Consider the following 10,475-nt stretch of genomic DNA (forward strand, 5'->3'; position numbering starts at 1 on the left):
TATATATATGTTCAATACTAACCTACATGTTTATGTTGGTGCGGTGGCGAGCCATGACTCTTCCTGATAGATACATTGAGCATGGATCTCAGAAGGATCAAATTCAAGCAGCGAGGTTGAGTTCAAACCATATTGCAGCTACTGATTTGTCATTAACCAATGTTCAATAGGACAATCGTTTGCTTCTCAGCATGCAAATATGAACCTAATTATTAAAAGGATTTCAAATGTAAATAAATATATAACTGTAATAAATTAAAACTCTGCCAAAGATTTCTTATTAGACCGTGTTTATTTGATGATTATTAAAACACCCCTGGCTTGCTTATGGGAACAGCAATTTGTACATCATAAGAAACCAGGGTGATTGGCTACTATATAGCTAACTTTTATGACTCTTATATATATTGAGTAGAACATACAAATAAATGCAAACCATTGATAAAATTCAACAATTGTAGCGACCTTCAATTTTAAAAATATAAATATAAATATTCGATAATTTACTTTATAAATTGAAGTTCCCTATTTTTAGAAATTATTTTATTAAATTAATTTTTATAACTATTTGAGTTTAATCAAAGTTGTATTATCGAGTTCGATATCCGCTGATATGAGTAAATACTGATAATTTTTTATGAGCTTAGCTTTACTAATGCTTCACTAAATATTTTTCAACCTTAAGTCACTAATATTATTTATATTAGTAACTCATATACATTATATATATAATACATAGTATACGAAGGAATGAGTGGCGATAGAGAAGAGTGGCTGAAAGAGAAACGTAATAACGTAAACCTCCTCCAACTTTTCCATTTTGATTTTTTGCAATTCGTAACCCCAATAAAAAAATCTAATCCGGTAAAGTGTTCGTATCGTCCTCCTCTACATGTTGGCACCACTTTTGATCGGTGGAAATTGACAGTGACGTAACTCCTCTACCCCTTGAGTTCGGCCAACGGGAGTTTTAGGAGGCACAATCGATTCCGGACGTTTTCTTCTTCAACAGCTCGATCAGAAAGTTTTTACAGAGCTTTGAATATTTTGATTCCGTACGAAGGTATGGTTTTGGTTTCTCGTAGTTAATGTTTAATGTCACGTGAAAACTTAGGCTAGAAGACCTTAAGATAGGAATGAACTGAATGTATAATTGATGGATTATGTATATGGTATAAAATGTGTGGTTTAGCTGTTGTTAATAATTTGCTGTTGAAGTTGGTTGGTTTTGGAAAAAGATTTAATATTTATATTTGTTTGATTTGAAATAATTTGTTACTGGAAATGATTTGAATGACTGAGAGGTGTTTGGTTTAGTAGTTGGGACCCTTGAAGGGTGGCAGAAATTCGAGTTTTAGAGGAGATACTGCCAAAATTTCTATAAGAATTGGAGTTTTGATTTGAAGTGTTATTTTAAAAAGGAAAGAGATTATTATGTGGCTTGTGTATTTGAGACTATTTGTTGACCCTCTGTCGCAAGATGTAACCAGGCACTTTAACTCCCTGGATTCCCCCATAGGCATGCACATATATATGAATATTGAATATTATATTTGAGCTTGGAGTTTGACTCCATGGAATATTATTGAGCATGAGTTTGACTCCATGGAATACTATATTATTGAGCTTGGAGTGTGACTCCATTGAATATTTTATTTGAGTTTGTAGTCTAACTCCATGGAATATTATTGGGCTTGGGGATGCGCGCACAAAGGGACTGTCCAATGGTTAACTACCAGGACATATCGGGTTGGCTGTATAACCGACAGATGAGACTCATCAGCCATAGGACAGGCATACATCATACGCATTTGTTTGCTTTGTTTGAGTGTGCATTTTTTTAGGTTGCTTAACTGTTAAATTCTAGTTATCTGCTACTTGTTCTACTTGCTCTAAATACTTCTCTATTTGTGTTTTTCTTGTCTGTAATGTTTGTCTATGCAACTAAGAGGCCCCTTGTCTGGCGGAAGAATGACGAGGGTTGTTCCACCAGTGATTCGGAGGATTGGAGGAGACAGAACATGAACTATTAGGTTAAAGTTAGATTCAGAACTAGAATACCTTAGACAACTTACCTAATTTCTGGTTTAGTTGAATTCTTAAGCTGAAATCTGAGTGTCGAAAGTCTAGGGATGCCTCTGGCTCTCCCAGGACCTTTTATATTAACTATGTGGGCACCTTTACCATGCTGAGAACCCCTAGTTCTCACCCCATACTATGTTGTTGTTTTCAGATGCAAGTCGAGAGGCACCTCGTTGAGCGTCTGGAGACCCTCCTTACAAGCAAAGAACTATCTTTTGGACTGTCATATTTTGTTTTATGCTACGTATATATGTTTATAGAATCTTCGCATGTACATATTTGTGTTTTGTCCCTCCTAGAGATTAACCTAGAGATACAGGTGTTCATTTTGTAGTTTGAGTTTTATTTTGGGTTGTATATATATATAATTATATACTCTGACCGGCCTTAACTTCGCAGGTCGAGTCTGGAGCTTGCTATCTAAGTTTTGGAACTCTGATATGTATATATGTTTTCAGCTTTCTTCTAGTCTTACCTGTTCGTTTTATGAATACCCATGCGAGTGTGATACGATTTTCTGTTTATCGTTTTTGTTTAGCTTATCCGTCAAGGCTCCTAGATATGATTTCATCAAACTATATTTATGTACATATCCTTTTCTTTTAGAGGTCGTAATACCTTGCCACCTCTGCTTTACGACTTAAGCATAAGGCTCTGTGTGGTAGGATGTTATATTATGGTATCAGAACAGTTTGTTCCTGTAGAGTCTGAGGGATGGACTGATTATGCTTCTGGGCATACTCTGGGTGTGTGTATGAGCTATTAGGATATCTGATTGATATATGTGGCATAAACGTTCATGAGCATGCATTTGGAACTTGAAGCATTAGACTTGCGATATTGAGACTGATCAACTTAATATCACTTGTTTGGTGTGTGAAGGGACCAGATGTCGACTCACAGATGCGGTCGCGGGCGAGGTAGAGGTAGAATAGGCACCGTTACTCCTGGCCCGATAGGGAATGATCCAGTAGACTTCATGTTTGCCTTGGGAAATATAGATGCGGCTATGCAGGCGACAGCCAAGGCATTGGGTAATCAGATAAACCAGGGTAATCATGGGAACAATAATGATGAGGACGGTCCCATGACCCTTGCTACATTTCTGAAAGTTCACCCTCCGACCTTCAAGGGAACCTCAAAGCCCATTGATACAGACAATTGGATTTAGGCTATGGAACAGACACTACAAGCTCAATAGGTTCCTGAGGAGCAATGGGTTGAGTTTAGAACTTATCAGCTGCAGGGTGAGGCTCAGTATTGGTGGCAAGGGACACGACGTATCCTGCAGCCAGATGGCGCTGTGATTCCTTGGGAGGTTTTCTGAACAGAGTTCTATAAGAAATACTTTCCTAATTCAGCCAGAAATGCCAAGGAACTTGAATTGATACAGTTAAAGCACGGACAGATGACTGTTACTAAGTATACTAGCTGGTTTGAGGAGTTATGTCACTTTTCTCATATCTATCAATGTGTGCTTGAAGATTTTGTTGAATGGAAGTGTATTGAATATGAGGGAGGTCTTCGGAGCGATATTCTGAGCTTCGTTGTCCCAATGGAGATCAGAGTATTTTCTGAATTGGTGAATAAGAGTAGGGTGGTTGAGGATTGTCTGAGGAAGGCGCATCAGATAATGGTGATCAGCGAGTTTTTGTAAGGAGAGATCAGGGAAGGAACTTCACCTGTAGAGGACAAGATTTCAAGCGAGGCGGTTATACCCACAACCACATTTGGGTCAGAATAACTTCCAGAGATTCAATAATAACAACAACCAGGGAAGAGGCAAAGGAAAGCAAGCTCAGACCCCACCGAATGATTTAACTTGTAGGAGGTGTGGAAAGTACCACCCAAATACTCCGTGGAGGGCTGGTTTAGGTGTATGCTATTACTATGGTGGAGCTGGGCATTTGTCTTGGAATTGTCCAGAAAATAAGAAGAATCAAGAAGCTGGAAAGGCACAACATCAGGGACGCATGTTCACTATGACAGCAGATGGTGCTGGAAGCATAGATACTCCAATTAGAAGTAATTACGAACTGGTAATCGAAATTTCGGACTACTTTGCATAGTAAATAACACGTAGCATTCATTATAGTATATTACCGAGTTGTGAGCATTATAATTTTCAACTGAATGATCGACTAATGATCTCCGAATGGTGAGACAGAACAATAGTTGGTCAGTCTAAAAAAAGTGACTAAATTTTTGGAGAATAATAATAAGTGTGGCACAGTAGTAGTGGGTTGAACTATTTTGAGTATACAACTTAAGTTATACATAAAGAATCGGAAATGTTGAGAGCTGTGCGGGACAGTTACCTGAAACCCAGAGATGGTAAGTTACGAGGAAGAGACATGACATGGATTGAACCCGTAATTGATAATCGGTTAGGTGTCATGAGAAAGAGTAAGTTGTGATAGATTTAGTGTCAGAGGTTGAACCAGTTTCGATAGTATTACGTATGATGACACCATTAGAATCGGCAGAACTTAGGAGCTAGATGAAGCAAGTATTAGAAGCGATAAACCCGTCGTTCTAATACCATCCTGCCTTATAACCCTTCTGCATCGAGTCTATCTTGTATCTTCCGCTTTGCATAGACTTTTAAGTCATAAGAATATCTTGGATTTGCAAACTAAACATGTCAAAACTTTCTATTTTTCTTGACATGTTTAAAATGGGAAGTTGGTATGAAACTCTTCCATCATATATCAATTTTCGAGGGTAAAAATTTTTGTTAGGTATGTAGAATGTAGCAACCCTCAATTTTAAAATATAAGTATAAATATTCTATAATTTATTTTATAAATTAAAGTTCCCTATTTTTAGAAATTATTTTATTAAATTAATTTTTATAACTATTTGAGTTCAATCAAAGTAGTATTATCGAGTTCGATATCCGCTGATATGAGTAAATATCGGTACTCTTTGGGGAGCTTAACTTTGCTAATGCTTCACTAAATATTTTTCATCCTTAAGTTACTAATATTATTTATATTAGTAACTCATATACAATTAACTTTATATATTATTATTATTATTACTACTATTGCTAGTATTATTATTATAACTAATCATAAAGCACGGAAACAAGAGCCGGCTTCGATTATGGTTGCATATTATTATTATTATTATTATTATTATTATTATTATTATAGTGAAATTACAAATTAGTCTTTACACTTTAAAAGTTTATAATTGGGGTCTTAAAGAGAATTAAAATTTGCAATTTAGTCCCTACCGTTCAAAAAGTGTTTGATTTAATAGAATATTCTTAGAATATTCTCTATTTTAAACATGTGAGTTGCACATGTTTGACAATAGGTACCAATTTGTAATTTTAGTTAAAGTATGGGGACCAGCTGTGTAATTTAACCATTTGAAGAGACCAAAAACTCTCTAGGCTATCTGAACCTACCCTGTCTCTTCCCAACTCTCTCACTCTCACTTTCTCACTTTCTAAAACGACACCCCAACCCCACCGCTCTCTATCTCTCACCTCGGTGTACCGTCGCTACGCCGGATCCACGCAATTGTGCTCACGAGTCGGGTCTCGCCTCCTTCCTCCATCTTGCCTCTCTCATCCAACAATTTTTTATTCTCTTCCAATCCCAATGCTGAACACTGATGATAAATGGAAGAGAACAATTCCAATCCCAAGCATGCTCAAGGCCAACAATTCAATGTCTAAGAAAGAAAATAGCAACAAATCACACAAAAATAGCAACTCAATTTATTAATGAATCAGGCACGGTGATGGAGGCGAGAGGCACGACGATGATGAGCCGAGGTGAGAGACAGAGAGCGTTGGGGTTGGGGTGCTATTTTGGAAAGTGAGAAAGTGAGAGTGAGAGAGCTGGGGAGGGGTAGGTGGGGTGGATTCATATAGCCTAGGGGATTTTTGGTCATTTTCAAATGGTTAAATTACACGGTTGGTCCCCATACTTTTACTAAAGTTGCAAATTGGTCCCTATTGCAAACATGTGCAGCTCACACGTTTAAAATAGCGAATATGCTGAGAATATTCTGTTAAATCAAACACTTTTTGAACGGCGGGGACTAAATTATAAATTTTAATTCTCTTTAGGGACCCACAAACTTTTAAAGTGTAGGAACCAATTTACAATTTCACTAAAAGTATATGGACCAATTGTGTAATTTAACCTTATTATTATTATTATTATTATTATTATTCATGTACGCATATATACATATATATATATATATGTATATATATTTGTTCGTCTATAATGATTGAGAAATCCACAAATCTCAATTGTATTTCTCAAATGGTATTTTTTTCTTCTTCTCCTATTCGATTGTATTTCCTTGGAAACTTAGGTCGCCACACACACACACACACACATAGTATATGAAGGAATGAGTGGCGCGAGAGAAGAGTGGCCGAGAGAGAAGCGTAAGAACGTAAACTTCCTCCAACCTTTTGGTTTCGATTTCTTCCAATCCGTAACTCCAATAAAAAATCTGATCAGGTAAAAGTATTTGTATCATCCTCCTCTACATGTTGGCACCATTTTTGATCGGTGAAAATTAACGGTGACGTACTCCTCTACTCCTTGAGTTCGACCAACGGAAGTTTTAGGAGGCACAATCGATTCCGGACGTTTTCTTCTTCAATAGTTTGGTCAGAAAGTTTTTACACAGCTTTGCATATTTTTATTTCGTACGAATGTATGGTTTTGGTTTCTTGTAGTTAATGTTTAATGTCACGTGAAAACTTAGGCTAAAAGACCTTAAGATAGAAATGAACTGAATGTATAATTGATTGATTATGTATATAGTATAAAATATGTGGTTTAGCTGTTATTAATAATTTGCTGTTGAAGTTGGTTGATTTTGGAAAAAGATTTAATATTTGTATTTGTTTGATTTGAAATAATTTGTTATTAGAAATGATTTGAATGACTGAGAGGTGTTTGGTTTGGTAGCTGGGACCCTTGAAGGGTGGCAGAAATTCGAGTTTTAGAGGAGATACTACCAAAATTTCTATAAGAATTGGAGTTTTGATTTGAAGTGTTATTTTAAAAAGGAAAGAGATTATTATGTGGCTTGTGTATTTGAGACTATTTGTTGACCCTCTGTCGCAAGATGTGACCAGGCACTTTAACTCCTTGGATTCCCCCATGGGCATGCACATATATATGAATATTGAATATTATATTTGAGCTTGGAGTTTGACTCCATAGAATATTATTGAGCTTGAGTTTGACTCCATGGAATACTATATTATTGAGCTTGGAGTGTGACTCCATGGAATATTATATTTGAGTTTGTAGTCTGACTCCATGGAATATTATTGGGCTTGGGGATGTGCGCACAGAGGGACTGTCCAATGGTTAACTACCAGGACATGTCGGGTTGACTATATAACCGACAGATGAGACTCATCAGCCGTAGGACAGGCATACATCATACGCAGTTGTTTACTTTGTTTGAGTGTGCATTGTTTTAGTGTGCTTAACTGTTAAGTTCTGCTTATCTGCTACTTGTTCTACTTGCTTTAAATGCTTCTCTATTTGTGTTTTCATTGTCTGTAATGTTTGTCTATGCAATTAAGAGGCCCCTTGTCTGGCGGAGGAATGACAAGGGTTGTTCCACCAGTGATTCGGAGGATTGGAGGAGACAGAACGTGAAGTATTAGGTTAAAGTTAGATTCAGAACTAGAATACCTTAGACAACTTACCTAATTTCTGGTTTAGTTGAATTCTTAAGCTGAAATCTGAGTGTCGAATTTCTAGGAATGCCTCTGGCTCTCCCGGGACCTTTTATATTAACTATGCAGGCACCTTTACCATGCTGAGAATCCCTGGTTCTCACCCCATACTATGTTGTTGTTTTCAGATGCAGGTCGAGAGGCACCTCGTTGAGCGTCTGGAGACCCTCCTTACAAGCGAAGAACTATCTTTTGGACTGTCATATTTTGTTTTATGCTATGTATATAAGTTTATAGAATCTCTGCATGTACATATTTGTGTTTTGTCCCTCCTAGAGGTTAATCTGGAGATACAGGGGTTCATTTTGTAGTTTGAGTTTTATTTTGGGTTGTATATATATATAATTATATACTCTGGCTGGCCTTAGCTTCGCAGGTCAAGTATGGAGCTTGCTATCTAAGTTTTGGAACTCTGATATGTATATATGTTTTCAGCTTTCTTCTGGTCTTACCTGTTCGTTTTACGAATACCCATGCGAGTGTGACATGATTTTCTGTTTATCATTTTTGTTTATCTTATCCGTCAAGGCTCCTAGATATGATTTCATCCAACTATATTTATGTACATATCCTTTTCTTTTAGAGGTCGTAATACCTTGCCACCTCTGCTTTACGACTTAAGCGTAAGGCTTTGTGTGGTAAGGTGTTACATTATGGTATTAGAGCAGTTCATTCCTGTAGAGCCTGAGGGATAGACTGATTATGCTTCTGGGCATACTCTGGGTGTATGTATGTGCTATTAGGATATCTGATTGATATATGTTGCATAAACATTCATGAGCATGCATTTGAAACTTGAAGCATTAGACTTGCGATATTGAGAATGATCAACTTAATATCACTTGTTTGGTGTGTGAAGGGACCAGATGTCGACTCACGGATGCGGTCGCAGGCGAGGTAGAGGTAGAATAGGCACCATTACTCCTGGCTCGGTAGGGAATGATCCAGTAGACTTCATAGCTGCCCTGGGAAATATGGCTGCGGCTATGCAGGCGACAGCCAAGGCACTGGGTAATCAGATAAACCAGGGTAATCATGGGAATAATAATGATGAGGACGGTCCCATGACCCTTGCTACATTTCTGAAAGTTTACCCTCCGACCTTCAGGGGAACCTCAAATCCCACTGATGCAGACAATTGGATTCAGGCTATAGAACAGACACTACAGGCTCAACAGGTTCCTGAGGAGCAATGGGTTGAGTTTGAAACTTATCAGCTGCAGGGTGAGGCTCAGTATTGGTGGCAAGGGACATGACATATCCTGTAGCCAGATGGCACCGTGATTCCTTGGGAGGTTTTTCAAATAGAGTTATATAAGAAATAGTTTCCTAATTCAGCCAGAAATGCCAAGAAACTTGAATTGATGCAGTTAAAGCACGGACAAATGACTTATACTAAGTATACTAGCAGGTTTGAGGAGTTATGTCGCTTTTCTCGTATCTGTCAAGGTACGCTTGAAGATTTTGTTGAATGGAAGTGTATTAAATATGAGGGAGGTCTTCGGAGCGATATTCTGAGCTTCGTTTCCCTAATGGAGATCAGAGTATTTTCTAAATTGATGAATAAGAGTAGGGTGGCTGAGGATTATCTGAGGAAGGCGCATCAGATAAGGGTGATCAGCGAGTTTTTGTTAGGAGAGATCAGGGAAGGAACTTTTCCCCTAGAGGACAAGATTTCAAGCGAGGCAGTTATACCCCACAACCACATTTGGGTTAGAATAACTTTTAGAGATTCAGTAATAACAACAACCAGGGAAGAGGCAAAAGAAAGCAAACTCAGATCCCACCGAATGATTTAACTTGTAGGAGGTGTGGAAAGTACCACCCAAATACTCCATGCAGGGCTGGTTTAGGTGTATGCTATTACTGTGGTGGAGCTAGGCATTTGTCTTGGAATTGTCCGAAAAAGAAGAATAATCAAGAAGCTGGAAAGGCACAACATCAGGGACGCGTGTTCACTATGACAACAGATGGTGCTGGAATCACAGATACTCCGATTAGAGGTAATTACGAACTGGTAATTGAAATTTCCGACTACCTTGCATAGTAAATAACATGTAGCATTCATTATAGTACATTACCGAGTTGTGAGCATTGTGATTTTCAATTGAACGATCGACTAATGACCTCCGAATGGTGAGACAGAATAATAGTTGGTCAGCCTAAAAAAAGTGACTAAATTTTTGGAGAATAATAATAAGTGTGGCGCAGTAGTAGTGGGTTGATCTATTTTGAGTATACAACTTAAGTTATACATAAAGAACCGGAAATGTTGAGAGCTATGTGGGACAGTTACCTGAAACCCAGAGATGGTAAGTTACGAGGAAAAGACATGACATGGATTGAACCCGTAATTGATAATCGGTTAGGTGTCGAGAGAAAGAGTAAGTTGTGATAGATTTAGTGTCAGAGGTTGAACCAGTTTGGATAGTATTACGTATGATGACACCATTAGAATCGGCAGAACTTAGGAGTTAGATGAAGTAAGTATTAGAAGCGATAAACTCGTCGTTCTAATACCATCCTGCCTTATAACCCTTTTGCATCGAGTCTATCTTGTATCTTCCGCTTTGCATAGACTTTTAAGCCATAAAAATATCCTGGTTTTGCAAACTAAACATGTCAAAACTTTGTGTTTTTCTTGACTTGTTTAAAAGGG

The sequence above is a fragment of the Arachis duranensis genome, chromosome 1 (genome assembly GCF_000817695.3).
Source record: "Arachis duranensis cultivar V14167 chromosome 1, aradu.V14167.gnm2.J7QH, whole genome shotgun sequence".
In the NCBI taxonomy this organism is placed as follows: Eukaryota; Viridiplantae; Streptophyta; class Magnoliopsida; order Fabales; family Fabaceae; genus Arachis; species Arachis duranensis.